This window comes from Dama dama, chromosome 12 (genome assembly GCF_033118175.1).
Source record: "Dama dama isolate Ldn47 chromosome 12, ASM3311817v1, whole genome shotgun sequence".
In the NCBI taxonomy this organism is placed as follows: domain Eukaryota; kingdom Metazoa; phylum Chordata; class Mammalia; order Artiodactyla; family Cervidae; genus Dama; species Dama dama.
In genome coordinates, this window is record NC_083692.1 from 78121608 (window position 1) to 78134933 (window position 13326).

General features: G+C 41.0%; 1 long non-coding RNA gene and 1 pseudogene across 1 annotated transcript; both read left to right on the top strand.

Moving 5' to 3' along the window:
• The first annotated feature begins 695 nt into the window (after positions 1-695).
• LOC133067037 (T cell receptor alpha variable 18-like) lies at positions 696-1526 on the top strand (annotated as a pseudogene).
• Positions 1527-3710: 2184 nt separating this feature from the next.
• On the top strand, positions 3711-7693 carry LOC133067389 (uncharacterized). The gene is made up of 3 exons (XR_009695236.1): positions 3711-3827; positions 4630-4745; positions 5863-7693. It is a non-coding gene; the product is annotated as an uncharacterized LOC133067389 (long non-coding RNA).
• Positions 7694-13326: the final 5633 nt, after the last annotated feature.

Consider the following 13326-nt stretch of genomic DNA (forward strand, 5'->3'; position numbering starts at 1 on the left):
ACTGCCTCCATGAAGTAAGCTGGGCAATGTTAGTGCTCCTCTCACCTGTTTTCCTTCTGTCTGTGCTACCTGATGTTCAAGGTCCAAAAATAGTTTTCTAGTTGGAAGATCAACTCTACCGTTATCAATGAAAAAGAAGTCACGTATTTTATTTTTATTGTGTTTTACAAATCTGTCATTCCATGATAAATCAGGATAATAACCTTATCATTTAACTACCCATTATTTGACACCTGCCTTAGATAAAATTTTCTCCACGGCATGTTGACAGAGTCAACATGAATATAACTACTTCAGAGAAATGACATGGGGAGAGGAGGAAGCACTTTCCATACAGCAGGATCCTTCTCTGACCCATGGGAATCAGAGACACACACGAGGAAGAAACCTCTGACTATTCCATCTAGAAACTGTAACTGGGGTTTCTTGTGAAGCTAGAGATACCTGTGCCATGCAGAAAATTATGGAAGTAATAATAGAATATTTCCCTAAGCACGGTTATATTTAGGACTCTCTTCCTAGGGTCCTGTCCCATTCTCCTGCATGTAATCCCAAAAGCTGTTATCAGGAGGAAGAGGTCAGACTCCACTGTGGTGCAATTCTCACGACCACCACCAGAGGGCGGGGCTTCCTTCAGATGTGGTTCCTCGTTGTGTTCAGGAGCTGGTCTCACTTGCCTACTTTGCAGCCACAAGACAGAATATTGCTGCTGTGCAGAAAGGGGCTCTCCGTTTCTGAGTGAGGAGCTTTTGTAACATCCAGATGGAGACTAGATTCGTTAGACTGGTGTATTCCAGGGAACAAGGACCGTTTTCTTTTGCATACATGCATTCAGTCACTCACTCAGTTCTTCTGATCATCTTAATATTCAGTAAGTAACATTTTATTCTAAAGCTTAATGATTTTTCACTTTCCTATAACTGTAGGTAAGTTTTGTTTTTCTTCTCTGACTGAAAACGCCTCTGCTGTGCATTTCTATCATAACAAAGTGATTCTCTTGTAGGAGGGACCAGTGGTGACTCAGTGAACCAGACAGAAGGCCCAGTGACTGTCTCAGAGGGGGCTCTCATGACCCTGAACTGCACTTACCAGACTGCTGGTTCAACTCCCTATCTTTTCTGGTATGTCCAGCATCTCAACAAAGCTCCCCAACTCCTCCTGAAGGGCTTAACAGCAGACAAGAAGGTAGAGCATGAAGGCTTTCAGGCCACTCTTGTTAAGAGGGACAGCTCCTTCCACCTGCAGAAACAGGCAGTGCAAACATCAGACTCGGCTGTGTACTACTGTGCTGTGAGTGACACAGTGATGGAGGGCTGCAGGGGGAACTGAGCACAAACCCAGATGCAGATGGGGCTCCGGCTGTGGGCAGACACGGAAGGGCGTGTTGCTTCTCTCTCCAGTGTGCTATGCTAGAGGTCTTGTCAAAGTTCTTCCAGGTCTGCTCGTCAGAGCCAATTGGACCTAGGAATTCTTGGGTTGCCCTACAGAGAGGAATCTGGGGCAGGACAGTTCATAAAGGAACCTAAGTGCTTTTCTCCAGAAATGCCTGTTTTCAGCCCATCCACATGCCCACAGATGGCATAGAATCCCTTAAAGTGATATTAACTCTTCAATGACAATTCAGAAATATGCTGAAATATTTCACAATGTGTTAATGAAAGTTCCAAGGCACATTGTTAATGGATGACTGTGCGACCTGGAAGCTAGTCTCTGGTTTTTAAAATTCAGGCCAGGATTGTGTATCCTGCTGAGTTTCACCTGCAGACACTCCATCTTCAGTGACTGGAGCTTTATTCTCTCTTTCCTTAACTTTCCCACCCTTTCTGGTTGCTCCACCGATGCTGCTGCCTAAGTAAGTTCCAGGAGGAGAACTTCCTGAAAAGATATTCCTTCTGTCAAGGGCCCTGTGGATCAAAGCAGCCCTCTCTGTAAATGTTGCAGGTGTTGTGTGTATTGTTTGTATTCAAACTGGGTACAGGATATTCTCTTTGCTAATAACCTCATCTCAGGGAAATGAATGCCAAAGAATGTTCAAATTACCATGCAACTGCACTCATTTCACATGTTAGCAAGATTATGCTCAAAATCCTTCAAGCTATGCTTCAGCAGTACATGAACCAAGAACTTCAGATGTACAAGCTGAGTTTAGAAAAGGCAGAGGAACCAGCGATCAAATTACCAACAGCCACTGGATCACAGGAAAAAGCAAGGGAATTAAAAAAAGTCTACTTCTGCTTCATTGACTATGCTAAATCCTTTGACTGTGTGGATCACAACAAGCTGTGGAAATTTCTAAAGAGATGGGAATACCCAAGAAACCTGTATTCAGGACAAGAAGCAACAGTTAGTACTGCACATGGAACAATGGACTGGTTCAAATTTGGAAAAAGAGTACGTCAAGGCTATATATTGTCACCCTGCTTATTTAACTTACATGTGGAGTACATTAGGTGAAATGCAGGGCTGGATAACTTACAAGCTGGAATCAAGATTGCCAGGAGAAATATCAACAACCTCAGATATGGAGATGATACCACTCTAATGGCAGAAAGCAAAGAGAAGCTAAAGAGCCTCTTGATGAGGGTGAAAGAGGAGAGTGAAAAAACTGGAGTAAAACTCCACATTCAAAAATGTGAGATTATGGCATCTGGTTCCATCACTTCATGGCCAATAGATGGGGAAAAAGTGGAAACAATGACAGATTTTACTTTCTTGGGCTCCAAAGTCACTGCAGATGGTGACTGCATTCATAAAATTAAAAGACTCTTGATCCTTGGAAGAAAAGATATGACAAACCTAGACAGTGTATTAAAAAGCAGAGACATTACTTTGCCGACAAAGGTCCCTATAGTCAGAGCTATGGTTTACCCAGTAATCATGTATGAATGTGAACGTTGGACCATAGAGAAAGCTGAGCGCTGAAGAATTGATGCTTTTGAACTGTGGTTTTGGAGAAGATTCTTGAGAGTCTCTTGGACTGCAAGGTGATCAAAGCAGTCAATCATAAAGGATATTGACCCTGAACTCATTGGAAGGATTGATGCTGAAGCTAAAGTTCCAATATTTTGGCCACCTGATGTGAAGAACCGACTCACTGGAGAAGACCTTGATGCTGGGAAAGTTTGAGGGCAAGAGGATAAGGAGGTGACAGAGGATAAGTTGGTTGGATGGCAACACCGACTCAATGGACATGGGTCTGAGCAAGCTCCAGGAGCTGGTGTTGGACAGCGAAGCCTGGCCTGCTGCTGTCCATGGGGTCGCAAAGAGTTGGACACAACTGAGCTACCGAACTGAACTGAGGTCAGACATGACTGTAATCTTTAAGATCACCACCAGAGGGTGGGGCTTCCTTCAAATGTGATTCCTTTTTGTATTCAGGAGCTGGTTTGACATGCCTCCTCTGTAGCCGCAAAACAGAAGACTGCTGCTGTGCAGAAAGGGGTCCCCATTTTCTGAGTGAGGAGCTTCTGTAACATCCAGCTGAAGACTAACTTTGTTAGATTTGATGTTTCTAGGGAACAAGAACTGTCGCCAGAATGTTTTCTGCCACTCACTCAGTTCTGGTCATCTTCTTAATACTTGGTAAGTAGCATTTTATCCTAAAATGATTTCTCATTTTCCTATGATAACAGATACGTTTTATTTGTCTTCTCTGGCTGAAAACTCTTCTCCTGTACATTTCTACTATAACGAAGTGATTCTCTTGTAGGAGGGACCAGTGGTGACTCAGTGAACCAGACAGAAGGCCCAGTGACTGTCTTAGAGGGGGCTCTCATGACCCTGAACTGCACTTACCAGACCACGTATACAACTTCCTATCCTTTCTGGTATGTCCAGCATCTCAACAAAGCTCCTCAACTCCTCCTGAAGGGCTTAAGAGCAGACAAGAAGGTAGAGCATGAAGGCTTTCAGGCCACTCTTGTTAAGAGGGACAGCTCCTTCCACCTGCAGAAACAGGCAGTGCAAACATCAGACTCGGCTGTGTACTACTGTGCTGTGAGTGACACAGTGATGGAGGGCTGCAGGGGGAGCTGAGCGCAAACCCAAGGGGAGAAGGAGGCTGAAGTCAGGAAGAGGTATATTCGCTCCTTGATCAGAGTTTAGTGTACATTTAGAGTTTTTCAGGAAAACCAATCAAGCTCAGGTCAAATCCTAGAAACTCAGGGGGTTGGGAGTTGCTCTACAAGATAATAGGGTGGATGTCAGTCTTAAAGAAGACCCAAGCTCCAATCCCCAGAAGCACCTCTGTTCAGCCAGAAAGATTCCTCTTCTCTAGACTGACTTTCAAAAAAAATCTATTTTTCTCATAATGTAAGATAGATATTAGATGTCACAAAATTAGTAGTTCATTTAGAGAAAAGGAATAGATGATTAAAAGCACACCACCTGAATCATAATCATAAACCAACACAGAAGTACCAGGCAAATCACATAGCAGTCTGCGTGTGGCTGAGACGTAATGCTATTGAGGTGCTGCTTGCAGTGAAAGCCTTTGAACCGGAACTGCTGCAGCCATGAGATGAAAAAGCGTTTGTGACTTTTGAGTGGCCATGTTTCTTTTATTACTTATTTGTTTGTTTTATTTTTGGTCCGGCTGGGTCTTTGTTACTGACCTTGGGCTCTCTCCAGTTGCAGCGGGTGGAGGTTGCTCGTCACTGCGGTGCACGGGCTTCTCACCGCGGCGGCTCCTCTTGGTGCGGAGCGCGGGCTCCCGCTGCACCGGCTTCAGTAGCGGCGGCGCACAGGTCAGTAGCGGCGGCACACAGCCTCTAGGGCTGCATTTCTGATGTAAGGAAATAAGGATGCTTGGTCTGGTGAGCTTGTACTCATTTTGGCTATAGGGTGGATATTTAAAAGCAAGATTATTTTAGCACACATTATTGATTCCTGTTAGACAGATACAGCTGGACAAATTTTGTCCACCAGGAAGCTTGCTGTGATTGCATTAAACAGACAAGGAACTTTATCCAGTGTCAATTTCCACAGAAACCCATGCCTTGGAGTGTAGGAAGAAAAGTTACGACGATTGAGAGTAAACAGTTTTATCTTCCTGTATGAAAGAAAAACTTGCGAGCTTATTTCACTGCAGATGTGGGCTGCAGATCTCTCCTCCCCCAAAAAGAGCTATACAAAAATGGATGCCTATTTGTTCTCAGAGGTCACTATAATCATAATAAATTGTTTTTGTCACAAAACGTATGTCTATCCTAGATGCATTGACTGAATATGCATGCAGCCCTGATGTAATTGTTGTTAATTTAATTACAGCATGGCAACCTGCTCCAATATTCTTGCCTGGAGAATCCCATGGACAGAGGAGCCTGGTGGGCTACAGTCCATGGAGTCACAAAGAGTCAGCTATGACCAAGTGACTTTCCAGTCTAAATAGGCAGCTTACAATCACCAACCACATCAACAAGCCATGACATGATGCAGGCAAACTGGTATCAGCCAGTTACATCTCCTGTTCTGCTGCAGAAGCGTCTCACAGTTCAGTCACTGTGCGTGTGCCCTCAGGCACGGCTCAGGCATCTACTCAGAGGAAGAACTTCCCACATGGGGCTCCCTGGCCTGCTCAGAGCTCTCATAGCCTCTGTCTGCCTTGGTAAGGCTGATAAGGATGACCGCCAGCAGACTCAGCCTGCTCAGCTCCCATGTGTAGAGGTAGGGCAGGTGATTATTGTCTGTTGGGGTTTAGGAGAGTTGGTTAACTGGCAGAGGGATTAGAACTCTTAATCCTCTGTTTGTTCCTTGAAGCCCTCCGAGTTCCACTGGGAGAATCAGCCTCTTCCTTTCTGTCTCTCTCTCTCTCCATATATATATATATATTTTTTTTTTTTTTTTTTTTTTCCTTCTCTCTAGGATCCATCATGGCCCAGAAAGTAACACAAAACCAGCCAGAAATTCCTGTGCTGGAGAAGGAGGATGCAACCTTGAACTGTGCATATGAAGCTGTTAGTTATTCTTATTATTTATTCTGGTACAAGCAACCACCAAGTGGGAAAATGATTTTCCTTATTCATCAGGAGTCTTACAATGAACTGAATACAACAAAAGGTCAGTATTTTTTGAACTTCAAGAAAGCAACGAGTTCCACCAGCCTCACCATCACAGACTTAACAGCTCGAGGATTCAGCAGTGTATTTCTGTGCTCTGAGAGATCACAGTGATGCCGGTGCCTGAGGGAGCCCCACAGAAACCTCAGATGTCAGCATGTGGAGTCCCCCAGCTATGAACACCTTCGTGAGATTCTCAGTAAGGACAGAAACAGGTAGAGAGGTTAGAAGTGAAAACCTCACTGTAAGGAAAATGCTATCTCTTTGGCTCAGAGAACATATCTCAAAGTGTCATTCATCAAAAATACCTTTATCTTCAATTCTTTGTCTTGCAGAAGATCATTTGCCAAATTAAAAAAAAACTTAAATGGTGATTTATTGAAGCATGAAATTTGGCTTTAAAAATTTCAATAGTATTTGACTAAATCTGCATCTGAGTTGTTAGAGTTGTAGGTTCATTGCACAAATATTCATGCATTGCTAAGTCTGGCCATCATTGTGGATCTGAAATATCTCTGAAAGGACACTTCTTGGACCCTCCCTGTGCCCTGCCTCACCTGTGCCGTGAATGACTTGGAATGATGTGCGTAGAGTAACTGTTACCACAAATCTTCACCCCAAGGGGAAATGAAACCCTGCAGTTTGCTCAGAACTAACCTCATCACCTGGTCACATTCTCTATATGTGATTACAGAGTTATGTATGTTTAAGGTAGAATATAGAATATGCAAAGAAGGAATGCTAAAAACAAAATAACTCACCAATTTTACTAGTCAAAAAAACTCTATTAGAGATTCATACCTTATAGGATATTTCTATTCTGAGTTTTTACCTGACAGTATATTGTGAAATAATTATTTCACAACAATATTTACAGGTCAACATCACACATTCTAATGGTGATATTCCAATGTGTGATTTTATCATAGTTTTGGGCTAATTCCATTTTACTAGCTTTTTAGATTGTTTTACTGACTGTAGTAAACAATACTGGAATAAACACAAAGGTATTTGGTGTTTTTCTTGATGACTCCTAGGAGTTTAATAGGAGTTTACCATTAAGTCTTTCTGATGTGGCTCCCTGCTCATTTCTGTGACCTTGGAGTATAGAGCATTTTCACTCTGCAATTACTAAACAGTCATATTTTCCTTGTTTCACAAAATTCTTTCATAGGAAGGCTTTGCTTTATACTTTAGTCCCAATTAACTCCAGATGGCTTCAATTTTGGATGATTCTGCCCCACGTATGTGCAGAGTAGCTGTCATATAACATCTAAAAGAGTTAAGTCTCTGCACTATTCTTGGTGACTCTAGGTGGGAATTAACCTAGTGGGTTTGCTTTCATCTGGAATTCCAAAAAGGAAGACACTACTCTTCCTTGTGTAAGGATGTTCTATCCCTATTGTACAAATAACAATGATCCCAGTAAAGAGCAACTTTCCAGAAAAGAAAGTATAAGTGTGTGTGTGCATGGCACGCAAGTGTGTGAAGGAGAGAGATGAGAGAGACAATAGACTTACATAGCCAGGTCATCAAGTAATTAGTTAAAAGAGTTGAATTTGTAAAACATATTGGAAAGAAGGAAGTAAAGTCACCTAGAGACCAACTTTTAATGAAGAAAATAGATGTAAGCAGTTTCAAGGAATAAATAAAACATGTGAAAGAAGAAAAATGTATTCTAGAATTGACTCTTTGCAATCCCATGGACTGTAGCCCGCCAGGCTCCTCTGTCCATGGGATTTCCCAGGCAAGAATACTGGAGTGGGTTGCCATTTCCTTCTCCAGGGAATCGTTCCGACCCAGGGATTGAACTCGAGTCTCCTGCATCGGCAGTCAGATTCTTTACCACAGTAAAGTGAGAGAAGTTGTCATTGCAACCTAATGTGAGCCTCAAAATCCTCCAGACTCCAGGGGAATATTTCAAACTCTCTCAGTCAACCCTTTGAATCTCCTCTAACTTTAGAAAGGTTGAAAAAAACATGCACCACCACAGCTTCACTTTTTTCTATTTTGTTTTTAATATTTTTTAAAATTTATTTGGCTGTGCCAGCTCTTAGTTGCAGCACATGGGATCTAATTCTCTGTCTGGGGTCAAACCCAGGTCCCTAGCTTTGAGAGTTCAGCATCTTAGCCACTGCACCACCTGTGAAGTCCCTATTTATTCTAACACTTTAGTAAATTATCAGTTTTCTCATATATCATTGTGCAGAACAGGCTAAGAAAAGTTAAAAAGTGGGCTTTATATATGTTTTGCAAGTGTCTTCAAGCATGTATTGTGGTCTCTCTCCATGAGTTCTCATGTACTGCAGGCTGTCTTCAAAGTCCAAGTCAAAAGGGATATTGCAATTAATATACTTTTATGTATCTACATCTATCTATCTATAATTATGTACTGTATTTTTCAGTAGCTCAGTCATGTCCGACTCTTTGTGACCCAATGGACTGCAGAACACCAGGCTTCCCTGTCTTTCGCCATCTCCCAGAGATTACTCAAACTCATGTCCCTTGAGTCAGTGATGCCATCCAACTATCATCCTCTGTCATCCCCTTCTCCTAATTCAATCTTTCCCAGCATCAGGGTCTTTTCCAATGAGTAGGTTCTTTGCATCAGGTAGCCAAAGGATTGGAGCTTCAGCTTCAGCATCAATCCTTCCAATGAATATCCAGGACTGATTTCCTTCAGGATTGACTGGTTTGATCTCATTGCAGTCCAAGGGACTCTCAAGAGTCTTCTCCAACACCACACTTCAAAAGCATCAGTCCTTCAGCACTCAGCCTTCTTTATGGCCCAACTCTCACATCCATACATGACTACTGGAAAAATCATAGCTTTGACTATATGGACCTTTGTTGGCAAAGTAATGTCTCTGTTATGACTATAACTGTGAGCTCCGTAGGGTCAGGAAATGTGAATGTATTGTACATTACACAGTACATAGCACATAGTGGTTACATATTAAATATTGGTTGACTGAAGAAGAATTAATTCATAAAATCAACAGATATAGAGCTTCTACCCTTTGGATGCTGTTAGGTAATTGTGGATCTATTTTTTCTTGTAGTTTGTTTCTCATCACCATAAGAATACTTCTGTTTATATGTGTCATAAGTTCCCTTTCTGTTTGAACAGATTTTCTTCATATGGTACTATTTTCAGGCTTGCAATTAAATTAAATGGTCTCCCTCCTGTTGGCATAGACAGAGCCATCTTAATCCCCTGAGTGAGTCTATAGTGAGGTATATTGGCTTGTTCTCTTGTAAACTTGGAAGTCCCTCTTATCAGTGATTCTTCTAGGTTTCAGCCAATGTTAACGTACCCCTGTATTATCTCTTTCTTGCTTTCATTTCTAGACTTTTTAATCTTTGAATTTTGGCCTCAAATATTTACTTGCTGTGGCTAAAGATACGGATCCTATTAAGCTAAGGATGGTAGTGGGCAAGGAGGGAGCAGTGGTCCAGACTGAAAGAAAGTCATAGTTACCTTCGTTCTCTTTGAGTCCCAATACTTTTCCTTTCCATCCTAATTTCAAAGGAAATGACCTTTGTATAACAGGTAGTCTCCATACTCTAGATATTGCCCATGAGTACAACTGATGGTGTCAAACTATCTGTTTCTATTTATCTTTATCATTTCCATGACTTGTGCTGCTTCTTTGTATATTTTTTCTTTCAAATCTAAAGACCTAGTTTAGGGATAAATACTCCTACCATTGGGAGTCCTAGCCTAAGACAAGAAAAGTACCTTCTCTGTTTTTCTAGTTCCTGTTTTCAAGGCCTGACTTATTTTGATCAAGAACAATTTTAAGCTCCTGGATTCACAACCCTTAAGAAAATTTTTAGGAAGTGTTATCCTCAATTGTAATATTTGTGTTTTAAAAAATTGGTATTTAAAAGAGTCTGCCGCTGGGACAGTAGAAAGAATGACTACATCCTTGGAGAAATTAGCTGTTTGACCTTGGAATGCTGACTGTGAAAAAAGGTCAATGGAAGCCTGTAATTTTAGCAAAAAGTAATAACAGAAAGAGGGGGTTTTCATTCTTGGGACAATGTGTAAAGAATATTCTCTTCTTCGAGAAGCACATGCTCAATTATAGGAAAGAAGTTACAGACAAGGAAGGAGATTCTGACGTTTAGCTCAGTTTGATGACTTAAAGACTGATAGGCATTTTTCTCAGAGAACTTTTAAGTTTAAAGAAATGTGAATGTTAGAAGAGATTACAGTTATCTTCAATCATAAGACAGCTGTAACCATTTTCTAAATCTATACTAGAAAGCATTGCCCTGTAATACATGATAGAGGATTTCAGAGGCGATGAATTGAGAAGGGCTTGGCTTTTTACTACAATTTTAACTTTACTCTTTAGGTAGAGAAATCACACTAAGTATAAAAAGGGAAAGTCACAGGCTCAAAGAACAAATTTTTTTTCACTCCCCTATGAGAGGTCTTCAATCCACACTTTGGTTATGTTGCTTTGAACTAGTTACTTGATAACAGCAAATAGGTAAAGCCTGAAACAAAGATGATGACACAGCCCTTTCAAAAATATTAAAAATATATATACTTTATAAAAGTTAGCTCAAAATGGATCATGGACTTAAATGTAAAATATAAAACTATGCAACTCTAAAAAAACATAAGAGAAAAACTTCAGGCTTGCAGCTAAGTAAATCTTAGATTTGACACTGAAAGCATGGTACACTCACACACACATGCACACACCAAACTGAATCAAAATTAAAAACCTTTCCTCTGTAAAAGACCCTGCTAAAATATGAAATGATAAGTTACAGAACTGGAGGTGAAAGTGAAAGGTGCTCAGTCATGTCCGACTCTTTGCAACCCCTTGGACTATACAGTCCATGGAATTCTCCAGGCCAGAATACTGGAATGGGTAGCCTTTCCCTTCTCCAGTGGATCTTCCCAACCCAGGGATGAAACCTAGGTCTCCTGCATTGCAGGTGGATTCTTTACCAACTGAGCTATGAGGGAAGAAAATAGGCAACAGATTCGAACAGGTGTTTCACCAAAGAGGGGATATACAGATTGCAAATCAGCACCTGAAAAGATGTTCAACAATATCAGCCATCAGAGAAATGCAAATTAAAGCCACAATGAAATATCACTACACAAATCTCAGTGGGGCTAAAATAAAAAATAGTGATAACACTAAATTCTGGCAAATGTGGGAAAAACTCAATCACTCACAAATTACTGATAAGATCTAAAAAGATACGGGCATTCTGGAAAATAGCTTGGCAGTTTCTCATAACTCTAAACATGCAATCACACATTTGGACACTTATTCTAAATAAATAAAAGATTTTATCCACATAAAAACTTGTACCTGAATATTCATAAAAGCTTTATTCACAGCAGCCGAAATATGGAAACAACTGTGTCCCTCAGTGGGTTACTGGTCAAGCAAACTGTGAAACATCTACATCATGGAATACTATTCAGAAATAAAAAAGACCAACAAGTTGGATACATACAGTAACTTGGATATATCTCATGATTTTACTACTTATGCTAACTGAAAAAAATCTCATTGGCTACTTCTATATAATTCCATTTCTAGGACATCATTGTTGTTTAGTCGATAAGTCAGGCCTGACTCTGCAATCCCATGGACTCCCACCAGGCTCCTCTTTCCATGAGATTTCCCAGACAAGAATACTGGAGTGGGTAGCCATTTCCTTCACCAGAGGCTCTTCCTGACCCAAGGATTAAACCTGCATTTCCCGCAGGCAGATTCTTTTACCATTGAGCCACCAGGGAAGCCCCTCTATGACATTACTAAACAACAAAATTGTATGGATGAAGAACAGATGAGTGATTGTCTGGGGTTAATGATTAGGGAAGGGGGTCAGTGTGGCTACAAAGGTGTGTATGGCCTAGGGAAAACTTGCTATGATGAAGCAGTTGTGCATCTTGATTGTGGTGATGTGATATACATGAATACATGAATCTGTACATGTGTAAAACTGAATAGAGCTACACACACACACACACACACACACACACACACACACCTCCATGCAAAACTGAGGAAATCTAAAAACTGAAACCCGTGGATTTTACTAATGTTAATTTCCTGATTTAGATACCATGGAGGAGACCAGGTAAAGAGTACACAGAGCCTCCTTATACATTTTTGGAAACTTCCATGACTCTATAGTGATTTAAAATTAAAAGTATTTTTAAAATGACATGCAATTTTCATAAAGTTCGCAACTATAAATCGTCTCTTGAGCTTCATTACACATCACTCATCCAGCTCCCGGATTCATTTAGTGTCTGTTCTACAAAGAGCTCCTGCATTTGTCTTGCAGTTATCTTTCTCATCTTCTTTCTGAGATACACATTCAGAAACAAAGACAAACTGCCTTCTAAATATGATTGTAAGAGAGCTTGCTAAGTGTGGGTAAAATGAATTATATCAAAGGATGCTAAAATTGATATGTTAGTTCAATGACTTTTAAATCACTGAGAAATTACCAAATTTTCAAATAAAAAGTCCAAGAACAACAAACTCCAAACACTGTTAGTGTAAGAACTTCTGTGTTGTTTATTCTTTCTTGTCACTGAGTGGGTGAAGGATAAAGTGACATCAAAACAGTGCAGCTGAGAGCTGATGCTCTTTTTCCGCATTGAAGCTAATGGGGTTGGGGCAGAGTGTGCTGTTCAGACAAGTCTTAAGAGAGCTCCTATAAATGGTGGTCAACTCCACAACATAGACACACGTTCAGTGACAAAATCCAATGGGGTGTCATAGAAGCGAGCAAATTAAGCAAGGCTAGTTTTGCTATATTTATCTTCTGCTACCCACTCTGCCCTGTGACTTTCTGACCTGTCTGATGTCTTCATTGGAGAGCTCTCCTTTCCCTCTGCCATGATCACCTGTTCTGTCCTCTGAAGAGCTATCAAGTTCTTGACCCTGAGTTTTAGTTATGCTTGGTCCCTGAAGCCAGGCATAAAATTATTTGAAGAAATGGATTTCTTAACTTATATTCCCAATTTTCTGTCAAAGAGGTTTCCAGACAGATGCACAACTATTCTATCCCTCTGCTTCTTTCAGCACTCTGGTCTTTTTAAGGTCTCCCCTGCTGAGACTCTTGTGTAACGTAGAGGGAAACACAGTTCATTACACCAATACCACAGCTACTAAGCCCCTTCATTCGCATCCGACTCTGTGCGACCCCATGGACTGTAGCCTGCCAAGCTCCTCTGTCCAGGGGATTCTCCAGGCAAGAATACTGGAGTGAATGG